The sequence below is a fragment of the Phasianus colchicus genome, chromosome 2, assembly GCF_987193195.1.
Source record: "Phasianus colchicus chromosome 2, bPhaCol1.hap1.1, whole genome shotgun sequence".
NCBI lineage: Eukaryota > Metazoa > Chordata > Aves > Galliformes > Phasianidae > Phasianus > Phasianus colchicus.
In genome coordinates, this window is record NC_143437.1 from 99,894,703 (window position 1) to 99,911,496 (window position 16,794).

The following is a 16,794-nucleotide window of genomic DNA, read 5'->3' on the forward strand; positions in this document are numbered from 1 at the left end:
TTTCGCAAGAACAGAAGAGGTAGAATGTGGGATTGGGACAGTGCGGATCCATACACGTTGCTGCCAATGAAAGCAAAGCTTGCAGGTCTAATTTTAGGCGTTTCAGCCTTGGTATTCTTCCTTACAGCACAGTTATTTTCCATACAATACAAAGCAGTCCTTTTTTCATGTTTTATAAACTGCTTTGGAGAGCAAAGCAAGGACAAAGTGAGCATGTGTCATAGTTGAAAACGAATCAAAAAACCTTATCTGAGGCTGAGGTTAGCAGCAATCCCATCTCATTTCTATTTTCAGAAGTCAATGCTTTAAGAAAAGCGAGAATCCAGAGAAACCTATTGTGAGATGTGAAGTAAAGAGAGTTATATGATGCCTGAATAGGGACCATACAGGTTATGAATGGGTTGCTTACCCATTAAACTCAGGCGATTAATTTACACTCTATTTAGATGCCTAGTAACTTACTCCTCTTAAAATGTAAAAACTACCTGTAGAGTTCGGAGAGGTAGGACTTCATAGGATGTCTATCTATCTTCAGGTGCTAAATTCTTTACATAATACCGTATGAATACTGTTTTCTAACCTAGCCTTTTACTTATACATTCATTAAAAAAAAGACTTTTGTCATTGTAGAGTTCTAGGAACTCTACAAATGTCTGATTCCTGAGGCATTCAAGACCAGGCTGGATGTGGCTCTGGGCAGCCTGGTCTGGTGGTTGGTGACCCTGCACATAGCAGGGGGTTGAAACTAAATGATCATTTCTAGGAACTCTACAGAGTCATTATAGATACAGTTGTGTTTATTCCTATGTATGACCTGAACCAGTGGGTACTAAACCACTCCCCATGGAACTGTCAGCAAGTCACTGGTACTAAGATGTTTAAATTATTAAAATAGCTTTAAAACTAACTGAATTAACATAGCCTTAAAGAAATTTATCAACTAAATGAATGTATGATAATGGCTTCTATAGTGGAGAGGACCTGAATTTTGCCATAATGGGATTTTTTTAGCAAATCTGGCTCTTAAATGAGCTCTTTTTGAGTCAGGTAGATAGTAGGTCATATTGTCAGAAAATTTCTTGGGCAGAATCTACACAGGGACTGCTTTAACACTGAGCTGCTGTTTTGACCCCACATTTTTATCAAAGATCCACCACCTCTTCACTGGACTTCTCTGGCTGGACAGTGCCTAGATTTGGGTCCCAAGGATTAAAGCAAAATTTGGTTATGGGCTCTGCAGTTGTCCCAGATACAGAAGAGTCACCTGAACCTGAGCTCCAGCAGTAGATTTTGTTTCATGCCGTCTTTGCTGTCTGACAGATTTATCATCTATACTAATCATGTTGGCTTTCTTGCTGGTCAGACAAGAATAGGAAGCCCTAGAAAGCAACTAATTCCACTTATCTTGTAAACACACTTTAGCATGGCATGACTTACCTCTTGGTGAATTGGGTGCCTGTTTCTCTCCATTGTACACTGGAGCCTTGATGACTAGTTTAGATTAGATATCCAGCACCTAATGGCTACCACCCAGGTAGAAACAACTGTAATTAATCACATTTCCTGCCGCAGTACTATTCTGTGCATGATTTGTGGATGCAGTACTAGAGAAAATGTCGTGGTTTCCTTTGCAATCATTTCAAATTGTTTGGTGTTAAAAGTACAATTGCTCAGTTTTTTGTTGTCCCTTATCATGTGAAAGCTTTAAAAACTGGAACTGATTTTTGCTATTAACTGTCATCATTAATAATAGAAACCATTTTCATTTCAGTTTCATTCAGTTTCTTGAGGGAATGAACCAGTACAGACAGGCAGCTTGTTGTCCTTCTGGAGCCTAGCCAGATTCAAGAAGTCGTAAATCAACCTTTCTCATTTCAAGTTAGGGAAAAATAATGTTCCTAAGCAAGTTTGGAGCAGCAGTACTGGAGCAGGGTGGATGTATGACATCAGAAAAGAATGAGCAGTATCGAGTGGCTTTCCTTTAAATTGATGGAATTTCTTGGGCAGTTTGGGGGATTGCATCTCCTGTTGCATGCCTGTTAGATTTAAGATTTATTAATTTATTTTTTTTATTTCAACTAATCTGTCTAGGAAAGAGAACAGACAAAAAATTGATTGTTCCTCCATAACTGATTGTTCTAGCTGACTGGTTTTTTTTTTGTTTGTTTTTTGTTTTTAAGAGAAAATACAAGTGGAAGTGACATCTCTGACCCCACCATCTTTTTTTTTTTTCTTTTTTTTTAACATTTTATCATAGAATCATAGAACGGCCTGGGTTGAAAAGGATCACAATGATCATCTAGTTTCAAACTCCCTGCTTTGTGCAGGGCCACCAACCAGCAGACCAGGCTGCGCAGAGCCACATCCAGCCTGGCCTTGAATGCCTCCAGGGATGGGGCATCCACAACCTCCTTGGGCAACCTGTTCCAGTGTGTCACCACCCTCTGTGAAATTCTTTTTCCTAATATCTAACCTAAATCTCCCCTGTCTCAGTTTTAGACCATTCCCCCTTATTCCATCACTATCTACCTCGTAAACAGCCATTTCCCTTCCTGTTTATATACTCCCTTCCAGTATTGAAAGGCTACAGTGAGTGGTGAGCCCTGAGTGGTTTCAGGTGGTCAGAGGAGGACAGGTGCACACACAAACCCCACACATCTGCCTCTACATGAGGAGATGTGCAGCAGTCTTCCTCCTTGAGTTAGCATCTTGCACCTGCAAACCACAGCAGTTCTCAGCTGGCAAGCTTGGGTTATTGAGGCATTACACATCATAATTATGAGCTGCATAATTCACTTAACTTTACAGTCTGCTTTGTTAACAGAAACATTCTAAAACACCGTATAGCACAGCATCGTGCCCAGGCCTGCCCCATCCCTCCTGATTCATGCCTGTGCAAGATCCTGGCAGAACCCTGCTGCTGCTCTGCTCCACTGGGTGCCTGCTTTATCTCCATGCCTGAAGGCGCCCAGACTGTTTAAATGTCAATAAGATGTTGCCCAGATGATTCTCCCTGCAGCTTAAGCAAATTTACATCTTCTTTTTACCTTAGGCATACACCTGGTATGCTATGAACATCTCTGCTCTCACTGTTTTTTGCTGATGAACAGCCAACAAAGGGAAAGAAAGACAACAAGGGTGATGAGAATTGGCACTGAGCAGGGAATAGGAACCAGGTAGGATGGAGAGAGGGAAGGAAGCTAGGAGAAAGAGTCATGATAATCTGGTGCAGACTTACTGGGAATGGCTTGGCGGATGCTAATGAGGCAAAAGGTAGCCAGAAGCGAAGGAAAAGGATGAGAGGGACAGCCTGGGACTGAGGTTCACAGGCAATTTGCTATTATCTAACCTGTCTAACAAGAGCCAGGGTCACACTGTGTGGACACCTTTAGCACTAAGCATGTCTGCAAAATAAAACCAGCTTAGCCTATATTTGTTGCATATATATAAAGATGCAGCTGTAGGTCTAGGTGTTATTCAGCAGCTTTATAGCCAGGACTTGCACTGGGCACATTCCTTATCCCAGTCTGTCAGTGTGCTCACAGCTTGGCCTGCTTAGCTCCCCAGGACAGTGTTAGTGAGACATAATTCATGTGCCAAGCTATTTTTATGAAGCAATAAATGCCAACCTGCATGTTTCACGGTTTATGAGAGAAATTGAGACCCCCAGAATGCAGAGCAGAGGTACCTCACTCACAAAGCAAGACGTGGATGCATTGGCTGTCAAAAATGAAGCTCGGTGCTTGGGCTGCTTTGTATGCTGGTGTCATTTGCTTAGAAAGTGGAGGTGACAGAGTTTAAGTTGCATTTTGAGCAGGGGATGCAGCAGCTAAATACTTCAGATGGGATTTGCATAGCTATTTAGGTACTTGGTGAGATTTCATAAGAGCACTCAAGCTGCTGGAGAGCCACTAGATGCATTTCTCCTGAACCTCACCTTGACTTGCTTGAATATAAAGGAACCAAGGAAGTTATATATCAGTGCCTACATTAAGCAAGTACCCCAGGCTCATGGAAGTGCTTACATGTCTTTGTAAACCTGGTTCCTTACACTGCCTGTCTCCAAGTCTTCATTTTCCATTCTGAGATGCTCACATTTCTCTATAGAATATAACAGTTTGGTATAAGTGATTTGGTATAAGTGAGAAAAGACATTGGATCTTTTTCCCTGAAACTGTTTCTTGACATATTTCTTGACTTGCTCACCTCTCTCTTTGCTTGGCCTAAGTTACCAGGCTGCTGTGGTCAGGAACGATGAAGGGATTTTTTCCACCATGCAAAAAGCAGGCAGATTTCCTGAATATTGTTTGTTCTGTATTCCCTCTTTCTCTCGGGTTGAAAATATTTCTACCAAAAGTCCATCATTTGGAGTCTTTTCTTGTTCAGTTCCAGAGGGGATTCTGTAACAAGTTATTTTATACTGAGTCTTTTTGAAGTAATTAAAAAAATAATAGTAATAATAAAAAAATGCTACAACTATAACCAGTTCAGACAATTCTCTGCCTTCTGGCAGCCAACGGTATTTTATATTGCATCTTCTGATTTGATTTTCTGGCTGTTCCAAGCTCCTGGCAACTGCTACAATAGCTTTTAAGATTGCAGCTTCTTGCTGCTGCTTTTTTACAATTATTATTCTAGTATTTACCTTGTTTTCTGAGCTGTATCCTTTATTTCCTTTATCTTTTCTCCTGTATTGTTATGCTGGAGAGAAGTAAAAGCTCTACCAGTATAGCATTTAGCAGAAACAGGGCCTGATCCAAAGAATATGCCACTGTTAGATCAGGTGGAACGTGCTGTCTGTGATTATAGCCACTTGTATGATAAACAGCTGGTACAATCACAGGAAGCATAGAAGAAGGACACAAAGTTTCTTAGGAGTACGGGATAGAGGCTAGATGGAGTCTGACTATGTCATGATTGAAGAGGAGCAACTGATTAAGAAATAGTCACTGTTTCTCACGGTGCAAGAAATAGGGTCACCAATGAAGTTATTGTATAACATTTAATTAAATTATGAAACTGATTTCCACAGGATGTTGTGGAGACCAGGATATAAATGTGGTCAAAAAGGGATCAGACAAATTCAGAAAAGCTAATTTAATCAATGATTATTAGACATGATAGTCTGGAGAGTCAACAGAGAGAGAGTAGCACCTCCATAGCATGACTCACCCCATCCTAGGAGAAATGTCTTAGCTCGGTTTGCTGAACTGCTGTCTGGAGATGACTGCATCTCCATTGGCCTAAATATCTACTGTAGTACAGGCACTCAAATCAGAGAACGTTCAAGCCAGGTTATTGGGTTCCAATGTAGGTGGGATCTCTATTGTAAAGTTTCCAGGCACTTTTGAAGTTAAAAAAAGCTGTTGGTAAAATTAAATGGTAAAGATGGCATTGACAATAAAGAAAAGATATTTATCTGTTTGTCATCCAAGACAGTTTTGTTCTTTCTTAGCAACAGTTTGTGTACTTTATTGCAGAAGCATAAGAAATATCAAATAAACAATGGCACCATCAAAATCACTCCCAACCTTTGGAATCATTAGAGAGAGCAACAGCCATATTTTATCATAACCCTTTTTATTGCAGCATTCCCCAGTGATGAGTGGAGCAATCATGATGCAGTGCCAAAGAGGACAGTGTTTGATATTTCTAGCTTTCCAAACTCTACATACCTAAGTAGGGCAGGGTGGCTGTCAGTGCAGTTGCAGCTGCTAAGTGTCACCGAAGGGAATCAAAGTATTTCACCCATTTCTGTCACTTGTCACCTGGGAGAGCAGTTGCTATGAAAAACACAGCCATGTGAATGCTGTCCAGGCAGTTCCTTGTTTCTTGTTGCCTCCTAGAATCCCCCTTTAACTTGGAGACAGACTCCCTTGTTGGCTTCAGCGAGACCCTCAAAGCTGTCTCAGCTAGTGCAACACTCTTTAAAACTGAATTATCTTTTTTATTATTATTTTGTTATTTTATTTATTTGCTTGTTTATTTTTCTGCCCATCACCTTTATAGTCCAGTTTTGGGGACCTCATTGATTCCCATGGACAACCCAGTGACAGCCAGCCCTATTAGGGACAAACACTTTGCCCTCTGAGAATTAGCATTATAGATCATACCTTCCAGAGTTCATAGCCTGTATTACTGTCTTTTTCTTGCTGGATCTTCTGAAGTAGTTTTCCCAGGTGGTCTTTATCTATATAGCAGGCAGTGAATCTGAACAAAATTTTATTTTCCCAGGCCATTTAATGAAACAGCAGTTGGTGTTTTAGATTTGCTGTTTAGAAACCATCACAGGGATTCTGAACTAGCTTGTCAGGCTGTAGCAGCCTCTGTCAATTTCTCTATCTCAGCAGATAAAAAACACCAGGGATTCTGATAGTATTTTTGGTGAATTTCATAGTGCTATAATTTAAATATTTATATAGCTTTCACTTGTTTTCTTTCATATTTTTCATCTACATTGCCACTGCTTTCCAGTCTTCTGTTGGATATTTCGCTACTGCCTGTTCCTGTGTATTTTGCTGAAGGAATTCTGAACGCATGGATGTCCAAATAAAAAATGCTGCAAGCATTTTTTTATTCACCTTTTTCTCTCCTCTCCGGAGAGATAACTCCTGAACTGCGTGTCCTACAAAAACAGCACTTAGAATGTTATCTGAAAAGCAAACGTGTCTTTCAAGTAGGAAAAAAACCCCTGTGTACATTTCTTATTGTGTTTTACAGGATGCGGCACAGAAGTTCTGGACATGGTGGTTCTACAAATACGTCCTTTATTGTATAGGTCTCTTCCTTTTCCTTCTCCTTCCTCAGCAAAATAGATTTTATTATACTTGGCCACAATAAGTGATAGTGAAATTGAGATTTTGCCTCTCACCATTTTCTATCTGTCTTTGATTTCTCACCACAAAAAAGGCATGTGTGCACACAGAGATTCAGCTGGGCAAGGATATGAGTGCTTTATTAACACAACTGCAATAACCAGCTATAAAAATTTATTCCAGTAGAGCTCTCATTGAAAACAGTTGGAAGAAATTGTTCCAATTATTTTTAATGTATGAAATTATAAAATTATGCAGTCCTTTAGCATGAGAGGTTTTCTCTCTCTCCCTACCTCCTCTGGCTTATCTTTTAACAGAAAGACCATATGCTGTGATTCATGCTTGGGATGTATGAAAAGTGGCATTTTTTTTTTTTTACCTTGCTGTCTTTTGCAACAATTGTACAACATAAAAGAAGTAAAAACTGGAATAGCTAGCAGCTTTCAACTACTGCACATCCTCGATCTTCTGCTTTATATCTGTAATAAATTTTAAGTTATGAAGGGCATACACAAGGCTTAAAGGCTTGCCATTAAGGTTGTGAAATAATAATGAGGTTCCTGTATTAGGGACACAGAGTCTCCTTAGAGAGAGGCAGCTTTCCTTTTGCTCTGTCCTTCTTGCTCATTTTGCAGTTTCTATCAATATTCATGTCTAAGTGCATTCTTTCCTTTTCTTTATTCCCCACAAATATATAACCTTGCTAGGAGTTCGGTCATCTGTAAAAGTACTTCCATTTTTCCAGAAGAAATGATTCGTGAGATTCATCTAAATTATCTATCAGTCTGATTTCAAATACCGTGCACTAATTAACGAGGAAATAGGGAATGGTAATGATTGTGTGCATTTTTTATGCCACATTTGCCCAAGTAGCATGGATTCTTTGTGCTGAAAAACATTTTCTCGATCTGCATTATGGCCACTTCTGTATTTTGAATCAGTTGTGTGTTTTATGATACAGATTAGATTGGCAGCTCTGGAAAGTGAAACTCTTAAAGGAAGAAGCATGCATAATGAATACCTCTAACTTCAGTCCTGGAGGGACTAGTTCACTAGTTTAGCCTCATGCTTCCCCAGCCTTGAACTTCTTGCTCCAGTCTTCATTAACGATGCTAGTCACAGCTAAGAAATGACTTGAAGATCTCAGCTGTGATTATACCCACTGTGTGTCACGCTGTAAAATAGTAAAGGGGCAGCCTGTAAGGACAGGCTCCCTGCACAGGTCTCCCTGAGCTGACATGACGCTGACTGTGCACTCTGCTGGCTGCATGCATGCTACCGTGGGTAAATGGGGAAGTTGACAGCTTGTTGGTAAGCATGGTGTAGCAGACCATCAACTGGTTCATCTAGGCCAGAAAAACTTTATTTCTTAGCTAACCACCAGGTGCACAACACCGCACATAACCACGGGTTAAGGGAAGGCGTTGCTGAAGAGCTCCAGAGGGAGAGCCTATAGATAGAAGCCTGATGCATAAATTTAGATGAGCAGGATTTCTCTGATGACTTTTTTTGTTCTTGACCAAGCAGGTTTAGGTCACAGCAATCGATACTCTCTAAAGCATGAGTTCATACTCTCTTTGCTGTGAGATGGTTCCCAGCCTGCCTACATAGAATTACACTGAAAAAGGGTGTGAACAAGCTGTCAAGTAGCAAATCTCCCAAACTGTAAAAATCAAAAGCAACAAAAAAACTTTATAATTCATACAAGAGCATTGAGGCACATTTTGTTTGGAAATTATTTCTGAAGGAAACATTTTGAGGTTTTCTTCCGTGTTTCTTTTATACTCAGTCGTACTGCCAGTCCAATTTTAACTGTAGTCTTCCTGTTCAAGCAGTTTATGTGATTCATTTGCTCACTTTTTTTCTGTGAGTAATGTGTTTGACCGCCCTTCAGTGTCCAACTCGAAAGTGTAAAGCCATTGATTTCGTTCCGCAGAATCATGATTCATCTTCTCAGTAATGTATTTTCTCTGCATTTAATCATGCTCCATCTGAAGCAGTCACAAGGGATAGTTCTGACGATTGGTTTATAATGAATTTGGAGTGAGCGTTGTGCCAATGGATCACTACCCACAACGTAAGCGCTTTGTTTTGATTCTGAAAGGGTTTTAGTAAAATAAAAAGCTGTAATCTGCTTTCCTGCTAACCTCTTCTGTTAATATCTATCATAATGCAGTCATGTGGTTTTTGGTAATGTAGTTGTTTAGCACTCAGGTCAAAGTCATCAGCTGTAATACACTCATTCACAGTGGGCAGATATGTGTGTGCAGAGGCAAACTAACTCCAGAGTCTGAAAGGTGCATTTTTCCTGCAGGAATGGAATGGAAGCAAAAGATGTAAAATTTATCTGTTTGTATTGGCTTGTATTTATTTTATACCAACCTTTTACATAGTGTTAAGATGCCCACAGTGAAGTTTCTTCTCAAATAATATTGTATTCAATACATATTTTTCCCATTTTTTGAGGCTGAGACTTTGGCTGACATGAAGGGCATAATGAGAAGATATTTAGGAGCATGATCCCTGCACTTTGGCTGCTTAAAACTATTTCATTCTGGGGGACACGAAATGAGGGAAGAGTTGATTTTTCCACTTGTCTTGTTAGAAGTAAATAGCAATAAAGAAGAGGGCCTGTGTTTGGTACACCAGTACACTGTACTTGTATTGGCATCTATCACACCCGAATAGAAGTTTTAATACAAAGGAACAATTGACTCCAAAAATCTGCATGCTTCTTAGTGAGCTCAGGAACAACATTTCAATTCTGTGTTCTCCGTTGCTGATGAGCATGGTGGGATCTTTCTCACTTCAATTTAAGCATCTAGAAATACAGTTTTTCATCTAAGCAAGTTTGCCATGTGGCTTGTACAACCATCAGTAAGAAGGAAACACTTGTAGAGGGTGAATCATCCTGTCTTAAAATAGACATACATATATTCATCCTGCCTCTTACGGACAACTTTCTCTGCATGGAGTGAATCACTCTGAAGATTGCTGGCCGTCTCCATTGACTGCAGAAGGACCAAAGGCAACTAACATTTTAAATAGCTAATGTTCGATGTGATTCATCCATCAGGGCAGAAAAGTAAGATGGTGATGAGGAATGTGGATAAGAAGTTTGTATCATAAGCAGAACTCCGTGGTCCTAGAAAGGCACGTGGTGACTTCAAACCCAAATTAAAATAAGATTGGAAGGTGAGCAAGAACTCATAGTAAATATATTCTCTACAAATGTAGAGAATTTTGCTAATTTTCTCATATCAAGCATAAGGATACAGTGACTAAACTAGCAATAATGCAAACTGCTAGCAAATCAGACTGAAATATGTGTGGAATGAAAACATGTATTCTTTTTCTAGAATACTGTCTGGAATAAATGAGTGTTTACTTAAAAATGAATAAAACTTAAAGAAAAAACAAAAGTGGTTGTAGGTAAATGTGGTCAAGGGCTATGTCTGAAGTCTAAGAAATCTTATCCCCAAGCATGAATCATCAACAGTGTTGATCCAAAAGAAAAACAACATTTGAATAAATTCTGGTCTACAAATTGACAAAAAAAAATCAATTTCTCAAGCAGAGGCAATGCTGGTCTAGTTTGACATAACAAAATTAGATGTGTTTCTTTATGTGTATTTAAATATAAATGTGGTCCCATGGTTCCAAAAGAAGACTGGAACTCACTCAGGAAAACTGTACTTTTCAGTTGTCAATTTTGCCTTCCAAACAAGCAACGTTTGCAGCAGCTGTCCCAGAAGAATGGAATAGTCAGTAAGTCTTTGAAATACCTAAAAATCAGCTATTGAAATGCACGTCTTTTAAAGATCATTGCTGAAATGCAACTTGTTCCAGTGGGCACGTTGAACTCCTGACGTCCAGAAAATCATGGATTTCAGGGTGTCTCACATGGGACAACCTTTTGGAAGCTACAGATTCTGGAATAAAACCTCAGACCCGTCAATCAAATTATGTTTGATATGAGGCATATAACAAACTTGTCACAGAATCCAAAGCTCTACTGGTGGAACATTCTGGATGATCATACTAACCATTACGTAAATTGATTGGAAAGGTGTTTAGCATATGAATTATTACAAAAATATGCAGTAAATGTACTGCAGTAATGAGGGCAAAATTACAGAGAATAGACCATTAGAATATATTAATCCAAATGCTGATAAATGAAACTTCTTCACAGCTCACATTCCACGTTACTTACTGATGACCACAGCTGATAGAGGCTGGGCCAGTAGCAAAATGAAACTATGGCAACAGATGCACTTACGTGTTTGTCTGACACTAACCATTAACAAGCATATTTATTGTTCCCTTCAGGAATGATTCTCTCAATTGTCTAGGAGATCTCAAATAGGTCACCAAATGCTGTCTGAATGCTGAGAAAGAGAAGTGAACGTGACCAAAAAAAAAAAAAAAAAAAAAAAAATTGTTATTTTACGGCATAAAATGAAGCAAAAAAAGAATTCAGGAGAAAAAGTTCAGTAAAAATTTTCTTAAGATCATCCAGAGCCAATGCTTTCTGTAGGCATATGAATGCCCTCCTTCTGGTCTAAATAGAGTGAAAGAGCAAGTGAGGAAGAGATTTTGTCCCTGTCTGACAAGGATAGAGCTAAGTGGTAGAGCCTGGAAGCTGCTTTGAGTTCTTTGGTCCTGTTGACGGACACAGATGAGCCTCTGCTTCATGCTACAAATTTTCTCCTATGTCCACTTGCAAAGGAGAAAAGACAGTCATGTCATGCTGTAAGCAGTTTCCTAATCCTGATGAGGAGTGGAGCAGAAATAGGACCCTGAGATCACAACCTGCTGGCTTTGGAGTTGGGCTTTGAATAAGAGCCCTACTGTGAACCACAGGAATGGATCAACTGCGGAGTGACTGGTGTGTTTAGCATTGCTCTTAATTTGCACATTCAAAGTGTGGAGAGATACCATTTTGTTTTATTTCACACTCAACGGAAAACTAATTCCAGTTTCCTAATTTTTAATAAAATAAATCCAATTTCTGTTCACTAGTCACCTAGAGAAAAAAAAAAAAAGTCCTTCCTACCAGTTGTTATGTTAAAGCATTCTTCTTTGCAGCTTTTACCCTTTCAAATGTTTTTATTATTATTATTATTGCTTGAATCTAATTGAATATCCATCTTGTTTCAAATAACATTTAAAAATATATATCTTTTCTTTTGCTTAAACCTCTTCTCTCCGTTTATTATTCAATTCAGTTGGATAATTGCATTCCTTAATGTCATTACACTCTATTTTTCCCATTTCTTTTATGCAGAGAGATTGCAGGCCTGAATCTGATCTTTAGTAAAGTCAGCAGAGTAATCTAAAATAACTGGATTTATTCCAGTTTTTACTGTAATGTTATCAGAACCTAGCCTGTTTGTTTCAGACTTAGTTCATGGCTTATGTTATCAACAGAATGTTATGAGCGTTCCTAACATCAGTATTGGGTTATACACATACATTTTGCTTAATTATATTTTTCCACTGTTTCCCCGGTGTAAAACAATATATTTGGTAAAAATTTCCTAACAGGGGCTTCAGTATTGTGTAAGGAGGAGACCTCTGCACTGCCTGTCCCTGTTGGCCTTCCACTATGTTTGTGCCTTCAAGTTGTTGTAGTAATTTGATGCCACTACGTTACAAGATCCTTATGATATCAAATAGCACTAGCAGGATTACTTTGTCTAAAGGATCATCATCTTTTTCATGTATTTCCCTGTGCAGTGTGGTTCTGCAGTGGGGTAGGGCGTAGCTGGGAGTCATCCCTGCTTTGTGCAAAATGGCTCAGAAATGGTGCTGACAGCTCAAGAGAAGAGATGCTTCACAAGTTGCCAAGGAAGAACTGCTGTTGGACAGGGTCATTACAATTGTAGCCCGTATTTGAGGTTTGGATGGGAAAATTCCTCTTCCACTTATACTCATCCGTGGATATTTCTTCTTCTGGGGCTTTGGATGAGATTGTTGGCTTTTTTGTTTGTGACAGGATAAGGCTCCAGATTTCTTCTGTGAAATAAACAATGAGTTATGTGAGGGATCAAAGCATCTGTATGATTTGATAGCTGCTTCTATCCATCCATCATGCCAACATCAGCAGAGAAAGGGCAGTGGCAGAAGTAGCCCGAGGAAAAAGGAACAATGCTGGGAGCTGTCAAGAGTTATAGTTCTTAGCAGCACATAGCTGGAAATTCAGTTAACAGCCTGATCAAAAGTAAAGGGAAAATTATTCTGTTATTGTGAATTATATGCATAGTTCTGTGCTTTCCTCAGCATTTAATTGCTTTGGGTTTTGTTCCCCCTATATATTCGTGTATGTTGGAGTCTATACAGTGTTTAATGTACCATTAATAGATTTGTATTGTGTCAAAGATTACAAAGACACCCACCATGCTTGCCTGCTTAGTGCCTGGATTTCACACGTAGTCCCCAGGAGTCAGCACATTTGTGTAGGAGGCTGTGGGCTGGGAGTGGGCAGAGGGGTGGGGATGAAGCACAGCTTTCCTTCCAACCTAATGAGTGCCTGCCAGCACAGCTGAGCTGGCAAAGGGAGTGTTGTCATTTGCTTCTGGCATAGTCCACACGACTCATTCCCATTTCTCCGAGCCAGGCAAGAGCAAGAAAAATGTGTGCCTTACTAGAGGACTCATTTAATGCACATACTCCATGTAGCTGCAGAGATGCTGACTGACCTTCCCCCTCGGGTCATGCAGGATGACTGGCAAAGCAAGAGCAGGAAACCAGCAGGTGTTAAAGCAGACTAAATGTACTAATAAGTGGGGGCAGTCCCAGTGCTTAGAGGCAGGTAGGTATCTGTGCCCAGGGTCATAGGTGAATCTGCTTGCACTCCTTTGGGGTCGATAAGGGGAGGAGGAGACTGTGGTCATCACCTCTCTAAATGATCCTTTTGATTCCCAGCTACCTAGGGAGGAAATTTAGTGAAACTAGTCTACTGGAGATACCAAAAGTCAGGCCGTATGTCTGCTACATTTCTCCCTCACTGTTTCACAGAGTCAGTGAGGTTGCAAGGGACCTCTGGAGACACTGTAGTCCAGTACCCTTCTCATGCAGGGTTCTCAGGCAGGCCGTGTCCAGTAGGACTTTGTTTATTGCTGGGGATAGAGACTCCACAACCTCTCTGGGTAACCTGTACCCCTAAAAAAAAAAAAAAAAAGTTTTTCTACAGCTTTCAGAATTTCCTGAATTTCAGTTTGTGTCCATTGCCTCTTATCTCCCTACTCACTACTAGTAGTGCCTCTCTCTGTCTTCTTTGAATACCCCTTGGGAACTTGCACACTGATAGGATCCCGTTTGAGCCTTCTGAAATCCAGTGTGAGCAGCCCCAGCTCCCACAGCCTCTCTGTGTATGACATATGCTCCAGCCCCCTCCTGGCCCTACACTGGGGTCTCTCCAGCATGCTCAAGTTTCTCTTGTACTGGGGTCCCAGAACTGGTCCCAGCACTCTGGATGTGCCTCACCAGTGCTCAGCAGAGTGAAAGGATCGCTTCTCTCCACCTGCTGGCAACACTCTTCTTACTGCAACTGGGTAAGAAAATAGTGTTATATAACTGATGTAAGCAAAGCAAGCAAAAAGGCACAAAACTGGATTTTTGGAGACCTGACTGGACATTGCTGTTGCTGTCTTTTCAAAGGAATTTAGATCCTTTTTCAGCACAAAATGTGACATCTTTAGCAGTACTGTTTACTCTTCCATAGAAATGACCAGAGTTCTATTTGTTTGCACTTGGTACCTTTCAAAATTGAAAACCTGCCGAGGAGGCCAAAGGGGAATAGGGAGAAAGGGAAAAAGGAAGCAGGTGGGACTGGAGCTGTGTTAGCAACAGTTTGGTGTTGTTTTGAAATCATTAAAGACCAAAGGAGCTTCTGTAAGTCATGTTTTGCTATTGAAATTTAACTTTTTTTTTCTTCTGCTTAGGTTTTAATAATCAGAACTTTAATCTCATTATTAATTTCATTATTAATCTGATCTCACGCTGGTAATTTAGTACTAGCAAACCATGTGGGAAATGCAGACTTGACAAACCTGTGTGGGAAGAGCTGCAAAATACTCCAAGGAAAAGCCCTGCCATTGGCCAGGGGATTTGGGTGATGGCCGTATGGAGAGCAGGGAGTTTTTAAATGTCTGAACCTCATGTGGAACATGGGGTAGCATCGCAGGAAAGATATTGAACAAATGATTCATCAGGGAAGAACTGGGAGACATCCTCGTATTTTCCCTGCCTGCTGCTGGCACAGTCTGGGCTGCCGCAGGTTTGGAATCTGTTCTTCAATAAAATTCCAGCTTTTAAAACTGACCCTCCAAGTGTAAAAGCAGCCATTCAGGTGCTGCTGTGTGACAGCTGACATCCTGCTGGCCTAAGCATTTCTGGGAGGACGATGTCTGTGGGTGGCTGATGGTCTCTTGCAGCACTTTAGCCAAGAGGATGCATAAGTTCAGCCTTTATTGCTGTTGCTGTGTGTGACACAACATAAGAGTTTCAGTATTTTTCTTGATCTCTAATCTGCACTGTATTGCTCTTGCTAATATTAATAAGCAGTCTCCTACTAAAGAAATTTCACTGAGAACAAACTCGACACCTTTACCCATGCTCAAAGCCACCCACTTCGCTTATTCGTTCTTTATCATGAATTTTTCCCCCATACTTATTTGGCACCAAAGCATGTTGCCTTTTTTTTTTGCTCTTTATTTCCCCCCTCTTTTTTTTTAATGATCAGAAAATGCAACAGAAAATGAATAACACTGCTTGAATAGTCACGTTGCGTGGTTGGAAGCATGGAAGTTGGAAGCAAATTTGTGGTTTGAAAGAATAAAATTTACTAGACAAAGAAATGCTTGCAGAGTGACCTTTCCTCTTGAAGATTTACTGATTGTGCAGCTGTGCTCTCCTGTATTTTCCTAATACATATTCATAGATCTTCACAAGGAAAAAAAAAAAAAAAAACATGTTTGGGAAACCATGATTATAAGTTAATTAAAAGTAGTTTTCATTTTAGAGAATTAAATGTGTTGGCAGTGGCATACTCATTGCTAATGGGTGATTGTACTTTTTCAATAATAATAAGAGATTCAATGAAACTCCAGAAGATGTTAGAATGTGATTAACTAGATAATCTATGTATTTGAGTTTTTATTCCCAAATAAGCTGTATCTCCCAGAGCCAGAAGTGTGCATTTAGATTTGATAATTATATGAGCCTCTTGAGTATTCCTACAGATTGTAATTCAATTCTGTAGGAAAAGAGCTTTGAATCGAGAAGAAAGAATGGGTGCCTAATTACAGGAAGGCATTGTGACCAGCTTGGTCAGCTTGTGCAGTCCCTCATCTCAAACAGAGCAGGGCACAGCATGTCCCATACTGTACTGGAGCAGCAGGTAAAAGTACAAAGCCCATCAGTCCCAAATTATACCTTCTTCAAATACTGGTTTGGTTCTGTGGTAGGTCTTTATTAAGATCTTAGCCATGCTTTTCATTAATTTAGTAGAGGGTGGAAGCTTTTAGGACTCAACGAACCCTATGTCTGAACAAGCTCACCAAAACTAGAGGCCTGCATCACCAAGGCAGAAAAGCCCTGTCTTGTCTCTCTGTATCTGATACTAGAAGAGGTTTCATATGTGGATGTTTGTCCAGCTCTTTATTCTTACATACATGCAGACATGCTCCATTTTGTGTGGTGTTTTGTGCCCACACTAGCAGTAATAACATAGTAAACTGTGGAACAGGTTCTGTCTGCTTCCATCACAGTGTAAGTTCATGGACTGTAAAGCAAACACAGTGAATGCAGAAAAGTGATTTTTACACTAGCAATAACAGAAAATCTGTCAGTCAGAAATACCAGATCTTTGCCCATCTGAAGATGCTTTTTTTTAACACTGAGGTAAATATTAATGAGGGTAAAGATCCACGTGAAATGAGTCAGTTGAAAGCATACCTGACTAAATTATGAG

The 16,794-nt window shown here is 39.9% G+C and overlaps 1 protein-coding gene across 8 annotated transcripts in view; it reads left to right on the plus strand.

The window, feature by feature from the left end:
* The window catches only part of VSNL1 (visinin like 1), a 77,027-nt gene that overhangs the window by 14,882 nt on the left and 45,351 nt on the right, over positions 1-16,794 (plus strand). Inside the window, exon 1 of one of the 8 annotated variants that reach the window (XM_090136414.1) lies at positions 14,625-14,714. The exons of the other annotated variants lie outside the window; for them this stretch is intronic. The gene's annotated coding sequence lies outside the window, so the exon portion shown is untranslated. Of the gene's footprint in view, positions 1-14,624; positions 14,715-16,794 lie in introns of those variants that run through there. 8 annotated transcript variants of the gene reach the window in all.